Genomic DNA, 22,790 nt, shown 5'->3' on the forward strand with positions numbered 1-22,790 from the left:
CTTGGCTCTTTTAATAGAGCTTCTGGAACTTTGATGAGAGTTCTTAAAGAGCTAAAAAATTGGTTTTTTTCCTCGAAGCAAAAAAAAATTCAGCAAAGATCATATTTCTTCATTTGGTCCTAACAAACTCCTTTTTAGGGCCGCATCACATGGCTTGCGGGATCTTAGTTCACCAATCAGGGATCAAACCCATGCCCCCCGCAGTGGAAGCACGGAGTCTTAACCACCGGACCGCCAGGGAAGTAACAGTGTTGGTTCTGTTAACATCCTGTCCTTTTGTTCCTTCCTCGCTCTCCTTCACGAATGCTAGACCTTCCCATTATTAAGAACTGCCTGGAAAGCCTTTGTCGCCTCTTCTTCAACCACGTGCTACCTTCTCAGCCCTGCTCATTACTTCCAGAACCCCAATTCCCACCACGCCTCAACCGGATCAGGACGTCAAATCACTGATCCTACCACCTTTGATGGGTCCCTCGCTGCCCTCATCTTCTCTATTTCCTCCTTATCCAGCTGAAATTCCACTGCCACTCATCATAAAAGCTCCCGTGTACACATAATAGCATCCACAATCCCTCACACACATCGACTCCCCTACCCTTCTCTTGCTTTGTGGTCCTCACAAAACTGCAGCCCTGGTGGAATTCAACCTTTCGTCAACTCCGCCCCTGTCCCACCTCCCACCTCAGCTGTCCATCCTCACAGTTGGACACGGACGAGGAGACAGATGATAAGCAGGCGGATCGGTGTTATTTTAAATCTAAGTGAGCCCTCAGTGCTTCCTGAACCCAACCGTGTTCCCTGGTCCCTCCATTCTCCCCCGCTCCTGGATGACGGCTTTTCACTTCTGTCCTCCAAGCTCCAACGTCTCCATCCTCACTCCCAGGAGGTGACACTGCTTCTGATTTCACTCAGGAAATAGTGAAATTGGAAGAGAATTTTAGGAGACTCCTGTAATCATATCTTTAATTCATTTACTAGAGCTGCCATAGCAAAATATCACAGACTGGGTGGCTTAACAGACATGTATTTGCTCATAGTTCTGGAGTCCAAGATCAGGGCGTCGGCGGGGTTGGTTTCTCCTGAGGCCTCCCTCCTTGTCTTGCAGGTGGCCGCCTTCTCCCTGCATCCTCACACGGCCTTTCCTCTGTGTGCGCCCATCCTGGGAGTCCCTTCCTCTTCTTAGAAGGACACCAGTCCTGTTGCGCTCGGGCCACTCGTATGAGGCAGAGCCACGCCTCCGCAGCAGCTCCAGCTCCGCCCAGGAAGCCTGAGCCCCTCAGTGAAGGCTTCAGGGGCAGAGCAAACCCCCTCACCCCCTGCACTAGTGCTTTATTTTACTTTTAAACAGATCTGATTTTTCAGTCACTTCCTAAATGCCAGCAAAACACAAAGAAACAATGGGATTCCAGGAAGGTCCAATTTTTTTGATCAAACGTTTCCTTCGTGTCTGGTGATGGAAGTCCTGCGGTTGCCCCTTCTACCCTCGGATGCCTCCGAGACAGGCCTGGGAGGTGGCCGGTGTGTTCTCCCCGTCTCTCCACTATGCTTCAGCCTTCCTGCCTGTCAGATGCCCATGGCTTCCGTTCCGTGGTCCTGTCCAGGAAGGCCAGACCCGGCCCAAAGGGGAGAAGAGCGCTGGGGCAACACAAAAGTTTATTGATAACCACATTAGGTACGAAAGTCCGACTGAGCCCAGTGACTCAGCGCTCTTAAATTGGGGAGGGCAGTGAGTTTGGAGAAGAAAGCAGTGTCCTTGGATTCTTTTACATTTTTCTAAATCTCTCCTACTTTTCCACTTCATTCTGGTGTTTGGAGAGAGAGAGTTAGGGAGAGATGATTTTATTTCATAAAGATTTTATCTCCCATAATCTTAATGATGGAGGGAGTCTCAGTGTTTGTTTATTTGTTTCTGAGACCGATAAACTTGCCCTGCTCCTGACTTAAGTCACCTTGAGGCCCCCGCCCAGAAGACTAATGATCAATTAAAATGTGGAGAAGCTGCCCAAGCGACTGGCATGTGTGAAAATCAAGGGGACAGCAGTTGGAAAAGGTCATTTTCTCTTGGGCCTGAGGCTGTTTCTCTTCCTTCAGGCAGCCTCAGAGAATCAATCAATTCTGCTTTTCTGAAGAGAAACAGATTCCAGATTTTTCTTATTAACTCATTCCTCATTACAATGAAGGCGTTTCTCTTCACCCAGAAAATCTTCCCAGCTGCAGCCTCAGTGTCAATATAACTTTGTTCTATACAGTTTTGTCTCCCAGGGTTAGCCTTTCTTGGTTAAATTTTTATTATTTTTCCTTTGTTTTTTCCTACTTTTATTATTATTTCCTACTTTTATTATGATTCTTTTTTTTCTTTTTTTTTTTTTTTGCGGTACGTGGGCCTCTCACTGTTGTGGCCTCTCCCGTTGCGGAGCACAGGCTCCGGACGCGCAGGCTCAGCGGCCATGGCTCACGGGCCCAGCCGCTCCGCGGCATGTGGGATCCTCCCGGACCGGGGCACGAACCCGTGTCCCCTGCATCGGCAGGCAGACTCCCAACCACTGTGCCACCAGGGAAGCCCTATCATGATTCTTTCCTCTTCTTCTTCTCCTCCTCCTCCCCCTTCTTCTTCTTCTTCTTCTCATTATTATTACTATTATTATTATTATTCCCTCTTTTTTCCCCCTCTCTTTTCTAATCCTCTGATTTCATAGTCATAGCTCCAAATGCACAGTGGATATTAAATAAACGTTTCCTATTAATAAACGTTATGTCACTTGATCTGCAGTGACAGCTCATATTTACTGAGCCTTTACCATATGCGAGCTCTGATGCAAGCTCCTACAATGCATTATCCTGCCGAACTCTGAGAGTTACCTCTCTGTAGGAGAGCTGGGACTTAGGATGAGGCAAGCAGGACACCTAGGGCACAAGCTTTAAGGGGGTGCTCACTCTCAGAGTCCCACAAGTGCAGCATCAACACCTGAGAATCTCTCAGTGCTCCCAGCCCTGGTCATTACTATAATCTCCATCTTCATTTTAACATCTAAGGAAATGAGGCTCACAGAGGGTAGGTCAACTGCCCAACACAACAGAGCTAAAGAATGAACAGAATTTGAACACAGGTCTAGCTAGCTCCAGAGCCCAAGCTCTTAAGAATTGTAATGAATACATACCCAGGACACCATCCTTAAATAGGAAGAGGAAGCCAAGCATCTTCAGACATTTGAGAAAAGCTTCTAACACAATCACCAGAGATCTAACTAAGCAAAGAGACAAAGAAATGCAGAAAGTCCTAAAGCTGACATAATGCAGGAAGCAGAAGAAAACGTCAGCCAAACTGAAGTTTATATCCTTGAAGAATTAGGAGACTTTGCTTCCATGACATAAGAACAGGATAAAAAAGAAACATTCAGAGAATAAGAAAACACTTGTAGAAAGTAAGAAGTTCAGAGAATCCCCTGGTAGTCTAGTGGTTAGGACTCTACACGTCTGAGGGCGTGAGGGTGCAGGTTCAATCATCCCTGGTTGGGGAACTAAGATCCTGCAAGCCATGCAATGCAGCCAAAACCAAAAAAAAAAAAAAAAAAAGAAAAAAAAAGAAGAGATTAAGAAGCTCATAAGAGAAATGAATCTCTCAATAAAAGAGTTGAATAGTAAGGTTGAAGAAGTCTCCCAGGAAATAGAATAAGGCAAAAAGATGATGAACAGGAGAGAAAAGATAAAAGAGAATCAATCCAAGAAGTCCAATAACAAACTTACAGGAGTTCCAGGAAGAAAGGAGAGCAAAAAAATGGAGAGGAGGAAATTACTGAAGAACTGATGGAAGAAAATTTGGACCAAGTGCTGGGAACATTAAATAAAAAATAGATAAGTTATTGTAAAATTTGAGAACACCAAGAATAAAGAGATTATCATAAAAACTTCTAGAGGAAAATAGAAAAGATCAGAAATTCAGATTTCTCACTGTCACCATTGGAAACGAGAAGAGAGTGGAGCAGTACTTTCAAAATTCTGAAGGAGAACAACTTCCAAATGGCCAGTTGAATGTGAGGATAAACCGAATACGTTTTTCAGACAGGCAAAATCTCAACAGATTAACTTTCTCAGCAAACTACTAAAGGATGTGCTTCAGCGAAACAAGAGAATAAACCAACAAAAGGTGACCCAGGAAATATCTAGTCTAACACAGGAGAGAGGTGAAGGGAAGTCCCAGGGCAACGTGGTACAGTAGGTCTAGAGAGTTCTCCATTCAGAGTGGAGCTGCGGGATGGTGGGCACTGGACCTCTGCATTCATACCGTAACAGGGATAAATGATCTGAGTTTACACTTCATGTGTTTGTCCATGTTGAGAAGAGTCTAACGAGAAGTTGGAGGAATTAGTGAGAGGCACTTAAAAATCCGAGCAAATGTAACATGGTGATTAACTCCAGGAAAAGCAAAACACTGTACGTGAGGGGAAATGTAATTATAGCAAACTCTAAATCTTAGCTGTGAGCAATATTTAACAATATTTACCGGGACACAGCAACATAAATTCTGAGTGTTCATTAATCCAAAAGAGGTGAAATACCATACCGAAGAATGTGCTCACGTGTATAAAATGCAAAAAATGAATTTTCCTCTGCCATAGTAGGAAGTTAATACATGTCTATAATGGGAAAAAATTGAGAAATATATTATTTAGAACTATGGAGGAAAATACCAGAAAAATGTCTAAACGAGTTGAAAGTGCGCTCACCCACAGCTCCCTCATCCCCTCCCTCACTCAGAGCTCCCTCACACCCTCCCTTAAAAAAAAAAAAAAGAAAAAGAAAGAGTGGAAAGTGCTTTTCTCTGAAAAGTAGGACTCACAGGGAATCCCTGCTTTTTATTATAAGCATTGTAGTACCTTTCGATATTTAAATAAGGTATACTTGTTACCCTGAAAAAATTAATAGTAAAAGGTAATTTCATTACCAGCTATTTACTTGCCTTTCTTTTTCCCTCTAAAACTAGAAGCTAGAGTGGGAAAATGTCACTTCTCTGGGCCTTTTTGCCCTTTGAACAGAATACACTGTCTTGGTTCTTCCTCTTCTGTGTTATTACAGAACAGAGCAGCAGTTTTAATCACTCCAAACAGCACATAATCCTCAACCCGATATTTGACTTTGAAATTAATTTTACCATTATATTTGACTACACTTAGGTCATAAAGTACATTGCGAAAAGCCAGTTCATGAACCATTTAAAAGCTGGCTACCTTTCCCACCTGCCTCCCCTCCAGGGTAAAGGTTACTGTTTCTCTGAGGGAAGGTATCAATGAGGGCTAATTTTGCCCTCATTCATGTTCCCACACCTTGCCTAGAACTGGCCGTCGAATTCAGAGGTTCAAACCCTCCAATGGCCTTTGGGTCACTAGCTCAGTAACGTTTATGAAGCATCCCAGGAAGCTCAACATCATCTTAGCCCTCTGTGGGGAGAGAAAATACCGGAACCAGTCCCTGACTTGAAGGAACTTAAAATCCAGTTGAGAGAGAGGGCCATGCACGAAAAACCATCACGAACAAAGCAGAATTAAGAGAGCACCAGTGCGATGCAAGAAGATGTGAGGCTTGCATCCTGAGTAGGGGAGACCAGAGAAGGTGGGAGTGGCCAGATCGGGCTCCAGGGAGGAGGTGGGACTCCGCCTGTGTGCTCAGAGTCACGTCCTGCTTCCAAACTATCCTCCTGGACCCCTTGACCTGGCCCTTCTCCCTCCTCAAAGTTAATCACGCGTTCCTCCGGGCTGACGCTGTGTTTTGTATGCGCTCTGGTGCTGCAGTCACCATGGGGCACGACCGTTTGTGACTGTGTGCGTTTATCCCACGAAACCGTGAGGCTACCAGCTCCTGGGCTGTGCATTCTGGCCGCCCCAGTGCCCAACTCAGCCCAACACCTCGAGGATGTGAGCCGAATGAGTGAGTATTGTTTCATGCGAGGAGGAAAGTGACGACTGGCAGTGGGTCTCCCCGGCCCCCACGGGCCCCCGTTTCCCACCCTGACAGGTTTGCATCTGCCTGTGGAAAAGCTGGCAGGAGAGCCAGTCAGAAAGGCAGACAGGACAGGGAACGGGAGTTCTCCCGCATCGTCTGGCGGGAGGGCTGAGCTCCGGCTGTGTCTGGTACGTGGAGGATTCCCACGGAATCCGCACACCACCCTCCCAGGCCCTGGGGCTTCCTATGTAGCCCCCAGGAGACTGAACTGTCCCCTCCTGATTTCTCAAGAACACAGAGCAAACCAGAGTACTCAGGTGGCCTTGTGGGGAGAGCAGGTGGCCAACGTCCATCGACCTCCCCAGATCTGCAGACCTGGGGCCACCTGAGCCCATGTTGTGAGTCACATATGACAGCAAGAAGGGACACAAGTGAGTGGGGCAGGTGGGGCCTGGGACTCCCCACCACCCTGGAGCCGCCGCCAAGCAGAGCCACTCGCTGCCCACGGGCTTGGCAAAGCTGGCGCCAGTCTCGCCTTACACGCCTGTGTGTCCTCTGTCCTCTGTTATTTAACTTCAGCCTCTCTGCTTGTCAAAGGCCCTGATACCACCTCCCTCATGGGGCGTCCACAGGCCAGGCTGAGATCAAGCAGGAACCCGGCCCGCACGGGGCCTGGTACCCTCACCGCCCTCGATGGTTCAAGGCTCTCAGCTTGCTGGGACTGCTTCCCACCCCCTCACTGTAGAACCACCTCTTGCATGTGGGAGATGCAGAGCACAGCGGCGGCCCGAAAAATGATGGGAGTGCTAACCATGACTTGCATTTTCTATAATTCTGGTTTTCTCTTGACCCAATTAAAAAAAAAAGGAGGCTTTTTGCTCCTTTTCCTCTTGGGCCCAGGGGTTGTGCTAGTTAGCCTGGCTGTGGGCAGATTGTGTCAGTCAGAGGGCGTGTGGGAGGGACCCTCGGAGCAGTCTCCAGGGGCAGTGCTAAACCAAGGTCAGGGCGAGCAAGTCAGCCTCCCTGGCCTCTGCTCAGCGGCCCCGTGGGGCAGGGGGCTGGGGCAGGAGGGGCGGGGAGCAGACTCGAGTGGACAGTTCCTTGCCCCCCATGCAGCTTCCGGGGCCCTTCCTGACCAACCCTGGCCAGGGAACAACCTGAGACGCTTTTGGAAAGTATTCATGCCCAACTCCCACCCCCTTCCCATTGGTCTAGGATGGGACCTCATCATGTCATCCAGCGGTCCCCAACCTCTTTCGGCACCAGGGACCGGTTTCATGGAAGACAGTTTTTCCACGGGCCGGGGAAGGGCGGGGTGGGGGGGGATGGTTTGGGGTTGATTCAAGCGCATTACATTTATTGTGCACTTTATTTCTCTTATTATTATATCAGCTCCACCTCAGATCATCAGGCATTAGATCCCAGAGGTTGGAGACCCCTGATGCCATCGGTATTGTTAAAAAGCTCCCCTACTGATAACAAAGTGCAGCGGAGGTTGGGACACTCCCGGCCTACTGTGACTTGGCTGCTGAGTTAACCCTTTCTTTCTTTTTTTTTTTTTCTGCGGCACATGGGCCACAGGCTCCGGACGCGCAGGCCCAGCGGCCATGGCTCACGGGCCCAGCCGCTCCGCGGCTTGTGGGATCTTCCCGGACCGGGGCACGAACCCACGTCCCCTGCATCGTCAGGCGGACTCTCAACCACTGCGCCACCAGGGAAGCCCGTTAACCCTTTCTTGTAAAGTCATCCTTGCTGAGCTTGTGCTCAGGAGTCAGGTTGCCTCAGTTTGCATCCTGGCTTTGCCACTGCTGGCTGCGTGCGACCTTGGGCAGGTCAGCCAGCAGTCCTGAACTTCGGTTTCTTCATCTCTGCAGTGGAGAAGATAACAACAGTCCTTTCTCACAGTGTGTAGTGAGCATTAATGAGATCCAGCCTATAAAGTGGTTAGCACGAGAATTGACATGTCATTACTGTTAATTACTATTAATACTAATTATTATCATCACTTGGAGAAAATGCTCTTATTTTCTACCTAATCTTGCAAGTGCAGAAAGCCTTTGTATTATTCCAGGCACTCATCTAATGGATTCTGCAAATTACCATGTGGACGGGGACACCCTAGGCCATTTCTTTTCTCCCTACTCTACTTGTAAGTCCCAGGGAAATCTTCCCAGACTGTTAGTCTCCAATGGCAACAGAAATATACTTCTGTAATACATAAATGTTTCCAAAGCATTTTTTCAGGCATCATTTCATAAACACTAGCCCATGCCCTGTGAACATTTCACAGCTCCTTCCCACCTTGAGTGACAGACTGAGCCAGGTCTCTGGGCACAGCAGGCATGCACAAGCCACAAAGGTGGGCAGCTGGGGCGCCAGCTCTGGCCTTGAGAAACCTAAATCTCAGACATGTGTGCGCACGCTGCCTAGTCGCTCTTGCTGACGCCTAGCAGTGCAGCAATTGGGCTTAAAAAAAGCAACTCTCGTTTCCTCTTTGGGGAAGGGTGCTGCGCCCCAGCTGCCACCTGCCCTTCCCCCAGCCCCAGCAGGCGATAACGGGGACAGGGGTGCACGGAGGACCAGGTGCAGGCTCACAGGAGCAGGGAAACCATGGAGTCACTGAGCGGTTGGGGAAGCCCAGACCTCACCCCTCTTACTGCTTCTCCTCTTCCCAGGGGCCGTGTCCCGTGACGTCTCTACCAGGTGAGCAGACCCTGCGGCTCCCTGCTGGGACTGCTCCAGGCGAGGTCAGAGGTCACTTCCGGAGGAAGGAAGGGGTCCCTCGAAGAACTGAAACGGGGCCATGTGGCCGGCATGAGTGAGCTGAAGGGGCCAGGGAGCTGAGTGGGGTGCCCGTGGGAGCTTTCAGGCTGGGCTCAAGGACTGTCTCTACCCTCAGACAACGGGAGGCCACTGAGGGCGCTGGCAGTGGGGTGCTATGACCAGAGTTATATTGTGTGCTGGCTTCAGTTCTACTCATAACCCCTTTATTCTTTCCAAGAAAAGCTCCACCGAACACAGCAAGCAACGTAGGCCAGCACTACTCACCCTGTGGCAGGCCATGTGCTGAGTACTCTACCTGAGTCAGCTGCCTCCTCTATGGGGTCCCACCCCATGTCCAGAGGATGCCAGGGCCCTTTTTGTCCCTGGCCCATTCCAGATCTCTTTCTGCAATGCAGTGAGGGGTTATTTTTTATTTTAATTATAATTTTTTTATTGAAGCATAGTTGATTTACAAAATTTCAGGTATATAGCAGTGATTCAGTTACACACAAACACACACACACACATATCTTTTTTTTTTTTAATGTTATTTTCTTCTTGACCTCTGGAAGCAAGTGGGTTTATTTTCATTTTTAATTTTATTTATTTATTTTTGGCTGCACTGGGTCTTTGTTGCTGCGTGCAGCTTTTCTCTAGTTGCGGCGAGCTGGGGCTACTCTTCTTGAGGTGCGGTGGCTTCTCTTGTTGCGGAGCACGGGCTCTAGGCACACAGGCTTCACTAGTTGTGGCTCGCGGGCTCTAGAGCGCAGGCTCAGTAGTTGTGGCGCATGGGCGTAGTTGTGGCGCATGGGCTTAGTTGCTCCGCGGCATGTGGGATCTTCCCGGACCAGGGCTTGAACCCGTGTCCCCTGCATTGGCAGGCAGATTCTTAACCACTGCGCCACCAGGGAAGTCCCACACACACATATTATTTTTCAGATTCTTTTCCATTGAATATAGTTCCCTGTGCTCCATAGTAGGTCCTTGTTGCGGAGTGAGGGGCTCTTTTTAGCTCCCAAGGTGATGTCACATCTTACATCTGAGAATATCAAGTGTTCTCAGAACCAGAAGGACACCCAACATTCACCTGGTATGCACTCTCACCAGCTCCTTGAACTCACCCCTCTAGAAGCCACTTCTGGGAGTCAGGATGGCAACAGAAAACATCCCTCTGGGTTGTGTGCTTAGATGTGGTGGCCACAGAGGTTTCCTAATCCTTCCCACCCCAAGGGAGCTACCCCCCAAATGGCAGACCTCCCTCCCCTTGCGGGGCCTGCAGCTGCCTGGACAGCTGACCTCAAGGGCGAGGGTGTCTACAAACAGGGGGCCTAGAGGGCCTGAGCCAGGGATGTACAAACTCGTTAATTAGTCAAGTCACCGAGTTCATTCATTCATAAAGTCCAGAAGCACCTACTTCTGAGCCCAGGTAGGAATGAGGAAAGGGCTGGTGAACGGTGTTCCCTAGCTACCACCATTGGTTGAGAAACTAGTAAACACTTGGCACTTGATAGACATAGTCCTTGTCCTACTGACAACCTATTTCACAGATGAGGAAACTGAGGCCCAGAGTGGTTATCAAATCTTGGTCACATGCCTCTTAAGTGGCTGAGCTAGGGTTTGAACCTGGAGCTGCACAGCTCAGTGACAATATCGTCCCTTCCATAGGTGCAGAGTGGCCTGGGCCTCTCTGGTGAGCAGGACCCTGAAAAGAGGCATCGTTTCTATTGTTCATACCAGTCTGGTCTTACAGTCCAGCAGCTCAGCTCCAACTGGTTTTAGCCAGTTTAGCCAGCAGCCGATTGCTGAGCCAGCACTGGGGGGTGATGTAATGGGCGCTCAGAAGCATTCCGTTTTCTGTTTACACCCAAGTACAAACTGCACTAAGAACCTCCAAGTCCTAACGAGGCAAGTAAGACAAGCCTTGCTAGTGCCAAGTTACAGGCTATCCTGGGCCCTAAATTGTATGCAGTCACAAAAATCACTTAAATGATTTTTGACTTTCAAAACAGGATCCTGAAATGGATCCTGTAAAGTAGTGAGCTGCATTCATTTGAGAGTATCCAGTAGATGCTGGATGTTGCCAGAGCTGTGGTAGAGGTGCTTCCTGGACATACTGGACATCCAGGTAGGGCAGACTAGATGGCATCTGTAGTCTAAACAAAACTAGTGTGGGAAACAGTGTGTGTGCCGCTGGGCACTTGTGTGTGCGTGTGCGTGCATGCATGTGTGTTTTGGGTTGGGGGAAGGAAGGGGGAGCTGGGTATCCAGGAGGGTCTCCGGATGTCCCTCCCTATTATTTAACTGTTAATTTGTTATCTATTGGAGGTCTTACGCTAAAAACTGAAAAATCACTGCTAGAGGGGAATGGTGAGTTAATGAGGAATTTTGAGCAGAAAAGTGAGGCGGTAAGATTTGCATTTTAGAAATATCACTCTGCTTGCAAGGTGGAGAATGGGATTGGAGGGAAGCAAGAGTGGCATTTTGGAGGTAAAATTAGAGAGACCTGGTGGTTCCTGCAAGACGCGAGATAGAAAAGGAGGCATCTTGCACAATTGGTTGGTTCGGGTCTGGGAGCACGGTGGTGGGGCCGCTGAGGCGGAGCACACAAGCCAGAGCAGTTTCTAAGGAAGATGGATGAGCTGAGTACTGGGCATGTGGGTGTGACCACTCTGTGGGACATTCCAAGGATAGGTGGTAAGTTGGCAACTGTGTTTTCAAGTCCTCAATGGAGATCTCAGGGCTTTAGGTATCAACTTGGATTTTCAGTATTGAAATGTCTTTATAAAGTTACATGAATGGATGAAGTAACCAGGGGGAAAGTATAGCTAGAAAAGGGAAAAGGGCGCAAGAATAAGGCCTGAGAAACCCTTAACGTTAAGGGGGTGGCAGAGAAACTAGAACCAACCAAAGAAATAACAAAGTGGTTGTGTGTTAGTGGGCAATGGGGTTTAAGTCTGAAGCTCAAGGAAAGCACTAGGTTCAGATGTGTGAGTCATCGGCATCTAGGATGTCAGTGAAATGATGGGAGATGATGGGAGTGAGAACTGTGAGCCTTGGAACACCAACTTGTTGTTGACGGGGAGGGGGAAGAGGAGAAGGCCTGGAAAAAGATGATAAAGGAGGGCTTCCCTGGTGGCGCAGTGGTTGAGAGTCCGCCTGCCGATTCAGGGGACGCGGGTTCGTGCCCCGGTCCAGGAAGATCCTGCATGCTGCGGAGCGGCTGGGCCCATGAGCCATGTCCGCTGAGCCTGCGTGTCTGGAGCCTGTGCTCCGCAACGGGAGAGGCCATAGCAGTGAGAGGCCTGCGTACCGCAAAAAAAAAAAAAAAAAGAAGATGATAAAGGATCATCCAGAGAACAGGGACAGAGTAGAGTCTTAGAAGCTGGATCAGTCAGGATACTGCTGGCTACAAGTAATAGAATAGCTGACTAAAATTGACTTAGGTAATAAGAACATTAGTTCTCTCACAAGAGGTCCAGAAGTAGGCAATTCCAGGGTTGGTTCAGTGGCTCAATAAGTCAGGCTTCTCCTTGGCTTTTCCTCATGTTTGCAAGATGGCTGCAGCCGCTTCAACATCAATTTTCTTTTTTCTTTTAACCAATAATGTGGCTTTTTCTTTGTGTCCCTCCTTCCCCTTTCTCAGAAAGTAAATCTTTCCTAGAAGCTCTCACAGGTAGACTCTCCCTCAGATGCCATTACCTAGCCCCAGCTGCAAGGAAGATGGTCACTTGAATAACTAGTATTTCAGTCACCGTAGAAACAGATCTAACTACAGGAAGAAGGCGGGAGAAAGGCTGGCAATCAGGAGGGCGACTAACAGGGCTTTCCTCCAGAGCCAGAATAGGTTCCAGAAGTAGAGAGTGGTAAATATTCCACTAGAGCAGTGTGACTCAGTGCCATGAACACAAATGATTTTACAATACAGGGTAGAGTGAGTGTTAACTAAAGCAGTAGATTGGGAAAGGAGTAGACACTGAATTACAAGTGAATTGAGGAGTGAATTCAATTATCTTGGATATCCTGGGATAAGAGAATACAATAAATAATGTAAACCAGTGGTTCTCAGCATGGGGAGATTTTTGTCCTCCAGGGAACATTTGGCAAGGTCTGGTGACATTTTTCGTTGTCACAACTGGGGTTGTCAACAACGATCACGACTCGGGGTGGGGAGGTGGGCATCGTAACTCTCACTACTGGCTTCTAGCGTCCTTTACCATCTTTGCAAACTGAAAGGAATGCATCTCTAGTGGGTAGATGCCAGAGACGCTGCTAAACACCCTACAGCTCTGTAATGGACTGAATGTTTGTGTTCCCCAGAAATTCATATGTTAAAGCCCTAACCCCAAAGGTGACAGTATTCTGGTGGCAGGGGGGATGGGGCTTTGGGAAGTTGTTAGTGTTTATGTTATGTTATGTTAAGTTGTTTATGTTTATGTTAAGTTGTTATGTTTATGTTTATTGTTAGAGGTTATGAGGGTGGGGCTCTGGTCTGACGAGATTAGTGCCCTTATAAGAAGAGTCGTCAGAGAGCTTGCTGCCCCTCTCTCCTCACACTCAGAGGAAACGCCAGGCGAGGGCATGAAGAAGAGGTGGCTGTCTGCAAGCCAGGAGCAGAATCCTCACTAGAAACTCAACTGCCAGACTTTGACCTTGGTCTTGCAGCCTCCAGAACTGTGAGAAATAAATTTCTGTCTTTAAACAACCCAGTCCATAGTATTTTGTGATGGCAGCCCAAGAAAATTGAGGTAAACACACAGGATGGCCCCCACGATAAAGAATTATCTGGCCCCAAATGGCAATAGTGCTGAGGTCGACAAACCCTGGTGTGAACTATCCTTTTAAGAATTCAGGTCAAATGGGGAAGTGGCATGAAAATGCCGTGGCAAAGAAGAAGGGAGAGACAACGGCATGTTGCCGGGCTGGGGGCGCCAGTGCAGAGGAGAGGCCAGAAATTCTGAAGAGAAGGTTGACCACTGATGCAGAAGGAGCCTGGAGGGCCAGGAGGGAGAGAGGTCAAAAGGGAGAGGAGGGGGCCTCCTGCAGCCTTAAGACTGAAGAGGAGAAAACAAAAAGGGGTGGAGGCAGGTGTGCTTCCGGGCTTGGGGCTGGCCTAAAGGCTCTTCCTGCTCAGGACCATGATTGCCAGGAGCCACAGGAGGCAAGAACCTCCACGGAGTGTGGGAGGGGGTGACGGGGTGGGGCGTGGGGGAGGGCCCTTCTGGAAGTGTTGCTGAGGGGAACGAAGGGAGGCCAGGCCAGGCGTGGAAAAAGCCTTGTGGAGCAGGTGAAGGTCTGCCTGAGGCCAGGCTCTGTGGTGGCCACAGTCCTCAGCATATGACTCTCCGAGCTGCCAGCACCCAGGGTCAGCCCGGGAAGGTGCAGTGAGGGACTCACGGGCGGGGCAGAGGCTGAGTGTACAAAATGAAAAGGATCTCAGAAAGGGACGGGAAAATGGTTCCGGGGATCAGCCCTGTGGCCTAGGCCCCAGGCAAGTCATTTAAACTCTCAAGACCTCAGTTTCCTCACCTGTAAAATGGGGTTAATGGTGCCATTTTCCTCTGTTGCTTCATGGGGTGGTTGTGAGGTTCAAGAGAGTTTAGGAGAGAGGCTTTGTCAACTAGGACTCCTTCCCTGAACCCTAGTTATTATCACTAGTCCTTGGTGGAGTGGATGGTGACCAGGACTTTCATGGTCATCTTTGTTAAGTATCTCGTACCTTCCCTCTACTCCTGGGTGTACAGAACTGAGGATTCCTGTCCTGGTGTGACAGATGGACAAACAGAATTATCCCAGGACACACAGCGAGCCCTCAGACCTTCCCTCTGTCTCTGGTGTCAGGTCACGGCCGCATAAGGAATGCCCCTGCCGCCCCCCACGCCCACCCCCACCCCCACCCCAGGGCCCAGGCCTCTCTTCATCCCATGTCTCCGGTGTGTCGTGCACAACCCTTTGATGAGCACTTGGATGGGAGAGGGTGTCATCATTGCCACCTGCTGCATCGTTTAATTAGAGTTTAATGAGAGCCATGGGGAGCCACGGAATGGGGAGAGAGAGAAAAGTTAGAACAAAGGGATAAGGAGTGAGAAGCAGCTGGAGACCCGAGATGGCCAAGAGTTGGAAGCAGACAAACATAGGATACAGGGAAGGGCGGGGGTTCCAGGGGCTGCGTCCTCCTGGTTTCGCCGCGTGCGCTCTTGCCCTTTCAGACTGGATGGAGTCCAGGTGACAGGAAGCTGGGGCCAGGCCGGGACAGAGGTGGGAGGAGGGAGGGCTGGGGACAGCCAGAAAGACCCTGGGCGGCAGGACGGCAGGGCTGGGTAGAGGGGTGGGGGTGGGGGTCCCTGGGACACCAGAAATAGGGTCGCCAGATCGGTAACCCATTTCAGACGGAACAGCGGGCTAGTCATCGTCACTGACTTATGTTTTGGCTATAATTTGTGTGATAACAGCAATAACGTCTTCCATTTGCAGAGCACCTACTCAGTGCCAGACACACTACCCACAGTAGCTTATTTAACCATTAGCCACGAGGTCGCTCTCAGTATCCCCAGGGACAGATGAGGACACTGGGCCCCCAGAGGCCACGTGACGCCCCAGGCCACACAGCAGTACGAGGCATAGCCGCTCGGACCCAGCTCGGAGGCTTTGGACCCAGCCACTGCTCCACCACAGATCACGGCGGCAGCAGCGATCTCCGCAGAAAGCCCCAGCTCCCCGTTCCTCCCTCCTCGCACGCTGGGATGACTTCTTCCCAGGCCATAGGCCTCACCTAGCCATCCCCGCGGCCACGGCACACGGCCGGTCACTGCCATCACTCCAATTCCTGAGGGGCTTCGCGGACTCGAGCTCAAAGGGACGCATTCCAATAGCAGATTCACAGGCCCGGAAACTTAAAAGAGGAAATAAGTTTGAACAGGGGGTTTTCGTGTCTGTCTCTCTACAAGCCATCAACTGACCGCTTCATCCATCCATCCATCCATCATTTATTCGTCAAGAGTCGCTATAGTATAACGGTCAACAGCATGGACTCGGGAGTCCGTTCAGCCATGCCTGGTTGAATCCTCACTCCCCATTCCTGACCTTCATGGACCTCATCTGTCTGTGTGTCAGTTTCTCTACCTGAGAAATGGGAATAGCACCTCCTTGGGTAGAGGCGAGGGTTAGTGGGTTAACTCAGAACAGTGCTTGGCCCTGGTGAATGCTAACCTGGGCCAGGAGATACCAAGTCCAGTGGGACGCAGATCCTGTCCTTGACACGCTCACAGCCCGGGGAGGGCATCAGTGCGGATCTGTCCACCCCACCTGCCGGCCAGCAAAGGGCAGGATAAGGCCAGATGCCCTAGGGCCTCTCCTCAGCCTCTCCAAGGGCCTTTCATCCAGAGGCAGGTGCTGCAGCCTTGGGCGGGGGCCCGGAGGGGCAGAAGGCTGCTTTTGAGCTGGGCCCACACCAGCCTTGCCGCTGGGAATTGGCTTCAACCTCCAGGTGTGCGGGCCCGTTTGAGGCCGTGCCCCAGTGTGCTCTCTGCTTACTTCCTTCTTCCCCGAGTGCAGACTGGGGAGGGAGGAGAGGCTTTTAGGATGCCAGGGCTGGCTCTAACAAGAGTCCATCTCCCTAGGGCGGCTGGTTGATGAAGAAAGAGTCCCAGTGCTCAGAATGCTGACCCCAGACACCTTACAGCAGAAGGTAGAGCCCAATAAGGGAAGTCACAGCCAAAAGTAGGGCACTGGCCTGGGCTTTGTCACCTGCTAAAGACATCCACTGCCCCAGTGCTTTGTGATCCGGATCCTGGCGGCTTCTCCAACAAGACGGCAGCCTCTGATCTCTTGCTTTTGCTGGAGCTCAGGCAGAACAAGGCTGGAGTCTCATTTGTCTGTCTGAGATGGAGGCTTTCAGAGCCAGGCAGCTTGGAGAAATGAGGTGACAAAAAAGAAGCCGGCCAGCAATTAGGTAATGCCAGCCTGCCTGCCGGGCAGCCCCGCACGGAGCCTGCCCCCAGAGTCCACCGGGAGCCCAGGCGAGAGCGGACACGTGGATTCCGGGGCTGGAGGCATACAGCCATGCATTAGAAGAATGGCCAGGACGTGTGAAGGCCGGAGGGGCCCTGGGAAGTGGCCAGTGGCCTAGCATCTCTGAGCCCCACCTGTGTAATGGGGTGGAGAATGCTTCTCTCACGGGGAGGCAGGGCCCTAACCTAATCCTCCTGTGATCACAGGTGCCGGGACAGGTGGTCTGTAACTACAGGTTCCTTCCTTCTCTAGTGGGACTTCAGGACAGAGCTTCACGCAGAGGAACCAGCGCTGGGCGAGCAGTCCCTGGGCACGGAGCTTGGTTGTAAGGACGCTCTAGGGCACCCCTGCAGCTGGCCCTGGGTGGGAGCTGAGGCGCTGTGCTCTGAGCCACACAGGGCCCCGTTTGCAGGCTGCCAGGCCCTCCAGAGATGGCAAAGGCTTCTCCCACACAACTGCCTCTTCTTCACCTTGGTTCCCTCTCAGCTTCTCCATCGTGGACAAACAAAACTGTTTGCTTATTCATTTCTCTGAGTTTTCTCCCAGGCTAGTCCTTCTTTAAAAAAAAATCTTTACCCAAAGCCTCGTTCTTCCTTTCTGCAAAATTCACTGCAACACTTCCCCTTTGGGAGAGCCTTGGAAGCCAAACAAGGCCCAGGATCTCTTCTCTAAATATCTGAATCTTTCTCTCTTTAACCAGGTACTTATTTTGGTGTTTGTTTTTTTTAAGTATATGTGGGCCTGCGTTTCTATGTGGGGAGCGGGAAAAGTCCAGAAGTTCTTCGCTCCTGGCTTCACTATTTACTAGCTGTGTGACTGTAGGCAAGTCACTTAACCTATCTGAACCTCAATTCCCTCATCAAATAATAGTTTCTGCAAGTGTTCCCCTCACATATTGTCTCATCAGCTCTTCAGAATAGCCTCATAACAAAGGAATTATAAGAAAGTCCTACTTGACAAATGAAGAAACAAAGGCTTTGAGAAGTTAAGTTCCCTTAACTGCGTCTCTGGGACACAAAGCTAGTGACAGAACCTTGACTCTGAACTTCCCATTCTTTCTATGGGATCAGAGAAGATAAGGATCTCTTTCTGGTTTACTTCTCAAAGTTGTCACGGAAGTCAAAGGACACCGTCCATTCGTTCATCTACTAGACATTGGCTGGGTGTCATGGCATGCCAGCCTTGGTCTCATGGAGTGAAGGGCTCCATAAGCGGTAAGGAGCTGGGCAGATGCCAGCGAGGATGGGGCACCACCCGCCTAGGGGAGCCTGCCGAGCGGTCTCGCAGAGGAGCCCACCCCTAGCGTGGCGCCTGGCACAGGGCTCCCCTTAGCCCTTGACGAACAATTCCCTTCCCTCTCCAGCCCAGGCTGTCTCACACCTCAGCCTCACAACACCCTGTTTGGGAGGTCCCACGAGCCCCACTTCACAGATGCAGGCAATGTGGATCCCAGGGGTGGTGGAGCTCAGGCCTGGCTGCATGTGGAATCTACAGAAGCCAATGCCCGGGCCGAATCCCAGGCAATGAAATGAGGAACTCAGGGCTGGGGCCCGGGAGTCAGTGTTTTTTCCAAAGCTGTGGAGCCATTCCAAGTGCAGCGAGGAAGAGACCGATGGTCTTGGTGGCTGGGTGCCTGCAGTGGGTGCTGATGGACCGGGAGCTGATTAGTTTCTGTTTATTTACATCTCCTCCAGAGGAAGTGAAACCCAGGTCAGTTCTCCCTCTTAATGGCAGCACTGCCCCGGAGGCCGGAGGGACCTTGGAAATGGGCAGGGAAAGGCTTGGAGAGGCGACGGGAGTTGGAGACTGGCAGGTGCATCTCCATGCTTGGCCTAAGTCTGGGCCTGGAGAATTAAACGAAGGGCAACAGTCTGCTCTGGGCACATGCGGCCTCCCAGCTTGCTGGGTGCAGCTGCTTCCTTCATAGGCTGGGGGCAGTTGTCACCCTCTGTCCTTGGAGGGAGGTTTGGGAAGCAAGGCTGCCAGGAGGCGGCCAGAGCAACAGCTTCCCTGGGTATCCGGGGGCCAGGAGCAGTGTTCCTCTGGGATGGAGGTTGGCTCGGTGCCCGGAGCATGGTAGGCACTCAGTCAGTCCCTGCCTTGAAATGGTATCCTTTGTGCGTTTCTTCCCTATTCACTGCACCTCGTGCGCCAGCTCTTTGTGCAAGACTTCTCCCCATGTCTGTTAGAGGCATCCTTGCTGCCTCGGGAAGTTCAGGGTTTTTATTTGAGAAGCATCTTAGTGAGCTTGGGCTGCCGTAACAAGCTACCACAGACCACCGTGCAGCTTAAACAACAGGAATCTATTTTCTTGCAGTTCTGCAGGCTTGAAGCTCAAGACCAAGGTACCAGCAGGGCTGGTGTCTGTTGAGAGTCTTTCCTGGCTTGCAGAGGGTGCTTTCTCACTGTGTCCTCACGTGGCAGAGAGAGAGAGTAAGTAAGCTCTCTGGTCTCTTCTTATAAGGGCGCTAATTCATGACAGGGGGACCTTATAACCTCATCTAAACCTGACTACCTTTCAAAGGCCCCATCTCCATACCATCATGTTGAGGGGACACAGTTCAGTCCATAGCATTCCATCTCTGTCGCCCCCCAGATTCAAGCCCTTCTCACATGCAAAATATATTCATTCCATCCTAAATCCCAACAGTCTTAACTCTAACCAGCATCAGCTCCAAAGTCCAAAGTGTCATCTCAGTATCATCTAAATCAGATATTGGCGAGACCTGAGATACAAGTGATCCTGAGGCAAATTCCTCTCCAGCTGCAAACCTGTGAAACAAGTTTCATGCAACCGGAATACGATGGTGGGACAGGCATAGGATAGGCATTCTATTCCAAAAGGGAGAAACAGGAAAGAAGGAAGGGGTGATGGGTCCCGAGCAAGTGCAAAACCTAGCAAGGCAAATTCCATTAGATCTTAAGGCTCAAGAGTAATCCTCTTTGGTTCAACACTCTGCCTTTCCAGACTCCCTGGGACAGTGGTTCTGCCTCTGCAGCTCTGGCAACTGGAAGTAGGCTTTCTGGCCTGTTAAACCCCAGGTGGTGGCCTGATAATCTCCGAATTGCCTTCAAGGTCCTACTTCCCTTTCCTTGAATAACAGTGTAAGTTTGTAACCAAAAAGCTCTGTGGTCTGGTTTTGTGGAACTCAAGAAGTCTGACCATCTACTCTCCTGTCTCGCTTTCTTGGTCCCCTTTAGTTCAAACCAGCAGCATCTCTGCTAGTATAATCCCATCTCCTGACTCCTCCTGCCACTAAGGATGGAGATGGGGACACCTTGGTACCCAGCCTCCCTGAGCTTCGGTTTCCTCATTTGTAAAGTGGGGATTACACAAACTAACACTTGCAAATCTCTTCTTACAATATCTGACGGTAGTAAGTGTAAAATAAGTATTTACAACTACATTTTTCAGATAAAGAAACTGAGGCGCAAAGAGGTAAGAACTTGCCCAAGGTCACCGGCCAGTAAGTGGAAAAGCTGAGATTTAAGCCAAGGCCATCTGTCTTCAGAGTTATGAGACCTCACTTCAAACAAATTGTTGAAAATATAATATGCACTCATGTTTTTCATTAGGAGCAGTTAACAGGATAATATGACATTGGCCAAGCAAGGGGACAAATTTGCTCTTAAACCTAATTTCCAGTGAATTTTTTCTCTATCCTCTTTTGATAGACTGGCATCCTTTAAAGTAGAGATTATATAAAAATCCATTCGAGTTGACATTAGTCATAACAGACTCTTCTGGGGGCTCAAGCTCGTTAGTGGTGGGTAGGCTTAAGCTACAGTGCATATAACCCAGATCCACATACCATGCTGGAATGGCATTCTGAGAAAATCAAGTAGTGTGGAAATGCCATCTGATGCTGCTTGTTTCAGGATGTACTCAATACCACCAAAGTAGAAAGCCTTTAGAAGCTTCCTAAGGATGGCTGCAATTCAAGTTCGGCCTGTGCTCATAAATTAAACACAGGCATGGGGACCTGGTGACCCTGGCTTGGCTCCCACTTCTTTTTTTTTTTGGAAAGGGCATGGAAACTGCTCCATCTCCAGTTGACACTATTGGCTCCCACTTCTGCCAGCTTCTAGTTGTGCCCCCTTGCAAACTCAACTTACGATCATTCAGCAGCGCTCATTTGTGGTTAATACATCTATGTTCAGGGGAACGTCCTCAAAATCAGTGACACTCAAAGGGAGGTCTGCCAAGCACCTGCCGAGAAAACATCAGGGTCCTTGTTAAAATGCAGATACCAGGGCTTTACCCGGTTCTGTTGAATTTCATGCTCTAGGAACAAGGCGAGGGAATGTGCATTTCTGACAGATCCTCCAGGTGACCCCAAGCCCGCCCTCTCAGCCCGTATGGCATACCTCAGGCTGGTGTGGGGACATGGGACAGCTCTAGAGGAACCTTCCTGGACCATGTCACTGCAAGTCTGTCGCGGAGCTTTGCCACAAGCCTCAAAATCATGATCCCTTTGGAGGTGGCATGGGGGTGGCGGACGGACGGTGGTTCCTGCTCAGGGCTGTGCGAGTGCTGGGGTGACCTCAGCTATGGGTTACGAGTAGTGAGCTTTGTAGAACAGAAGCCACCGCTCCCTGGCTTTTGTCTCTTTGGCTTCCTCAAGAGACACGCCAGGTTCAGGAAAGGGACGCACTCTTCCGCCTGGGGCCATGTGGCCACGCACCCAGCAGTCGGCCGTGACTCAGCTCCTGCAGCTCGCGCCCAGGCCTGGGGCGGGGCCGGACGATCAACAAAGAAGCGTCCCAACGCACCCTCCCGGGGCCGCCCTCACCTGCCCAGCCGGCCGGCCCCGCCCCTCCCGGAGGCGGCCCTGGGGATGGTTGATGCGGGGCAGACGGGGCCCGGGGCGGAGGTGCGGCTCTAGGGCCGCCCCCGCCCTCTGAGTCACCCCTCCCCGCCCGAGCCGAGCCCCGCGCCTCCCCGCCCCCTCCCTCTGCGCATGCGCGCTGCGCTAGTTCGCCCGGCGGGGCTCCTGGCGCCGGCGGGACCCGAAGACTCACCCGCGCTTCCCTCTCGGCACCCGGACCAACGGGGTTCCTTCCTGAGAACAAGCCTGCTACCCCGCGTCCCTCCGCAGCCGGTGTCTGTCCAACCGCGCGCACCAGCGGGCAGGAAACCCCGACGGCCACTGTCCTGTCACTGGGTCTTCCGCGGCCTCCCTGTTGCTGTTCCCACCCCCCTTGCCATGCCTGGAAAAGCATGGCAAGTCGCTAGTGGCACCGACACTCCACAGCCGTCAGCTTTCCCCTTTCTCCTGCCAGCGGTTCTCAAAGGTTGCTGCCCACTGAATCACCTGGGGAGCTTTTAAAAAACTGACCAATTAAATCAGAACCACGGTGAAGTAAGTCAGAAAGAGAAAAACAAATATCGTATATTAACGCATGGATGTGGAACCTAGAAAAACGGTACAGATGAACCGGTTTGCGGGGCAGAAATAGAGACACAGATGTAGAGAACAAACGTATGGACACCAAGGGGGGAAAGTGGGGCTGGTGGTGATGAATTGGGAGATTGGGATTGACATATACCCTAATATGTATAAAATGGATAACTAATAAGAACCTGCTGTATAAAAAAAATAAAATTCAAAAAAAAGAAAACGCATACACACAAAATCAGAACCACGGTTGTTGGACTCGGGCATCAGCGTTTTGCTAAGCTCCTCAGGTGATTCCAGGGTTCAGCCTGGGCTGCGAACCACGGACAAGAGGTGGGCTTGCCAAAATTTCATAGGCATTGAAATCACCTGGAATCTTGTTAAAATGCAGATTCCCTCTCAGTAGGTCTGGGGAGGGGCCTGAGAGACTGCATTTATAATAAGCTCGCAGGTGATGCTGAGTCCGCTGGTCTGAGGGCCACATCTGGAGCTGCATGACATTAAATGCTCCTCATTCCTTTACCTTTTCTCTTGTGTAGTGACAGAGGAGATATGGGCTTTGGAGCAGACGGACGGGGGTTTGAATCCCACCTCTGCCACTTCCTAGCTTGGTGAAACTGGGCTCTGGTTCTTGTGCGTAAAATGGGGGCTTGATACTTACCTTGCAAGTTTCTGGCGAGGATG

General features: G+C 50.6%; 1 long non-coding RNA gene across 4 annotated transcripts; it reads right to left on the reverse strand.

Annotated features, from left to right (window-relative positions):
* Positions 1-8,641: 8,641 nt before the first annotated feature.
* LOC132508226 (uncharacterized) lies at positions 8,642-22,293 on the reverse strand. Of its 4 annotated transcripts, XR_009536478.1 has the most exons (6): positions 21,730-22,293; positions 21,076-21,436; positions 20,824-20,917; positions 15,470-15,589; positions 9,017-9,105; positions 8,642-8,727 (listed from the first exon to the last, which is right to left on the reverse strand). It is a non-coding gene; the product is annotated as an uncharacterized LOC132508226 (long non-coding RNA). The 4 variants fall into 4 exon arrangements; XR_009536475.1 differs by lacking the exon at positions 21,730-22,293 and having other exon boundaries at positions 21,076-21,590; XR_009536477.1 differs by lacking the exons at positions 8,642-8,727; positions 9,017-9,105; positions 21,730-22,293 and adding an exon at positions 16,444-16,604 and having other exon boundaries at positions 14,695-15,589; positions 21,076-21,590.
* Positions 22,294-22,790: the final 497 nt, after the last annotated feature.

Source organism: Lagenorhynchus albirostris, chromosome 17 (assembly GCF_949774975.1).
Source record: "Lagenorhynchus albirostris chromosome 17, mLagAlb1.1, whole genome shotgun sequence".
Lineage (NCBI taxonomy): Eukaryota > Metazoa > Chordata > Mammalia > Artiodactyla > Delphinidae > Lagenorhynchus > Lagenorhynchus albirostris.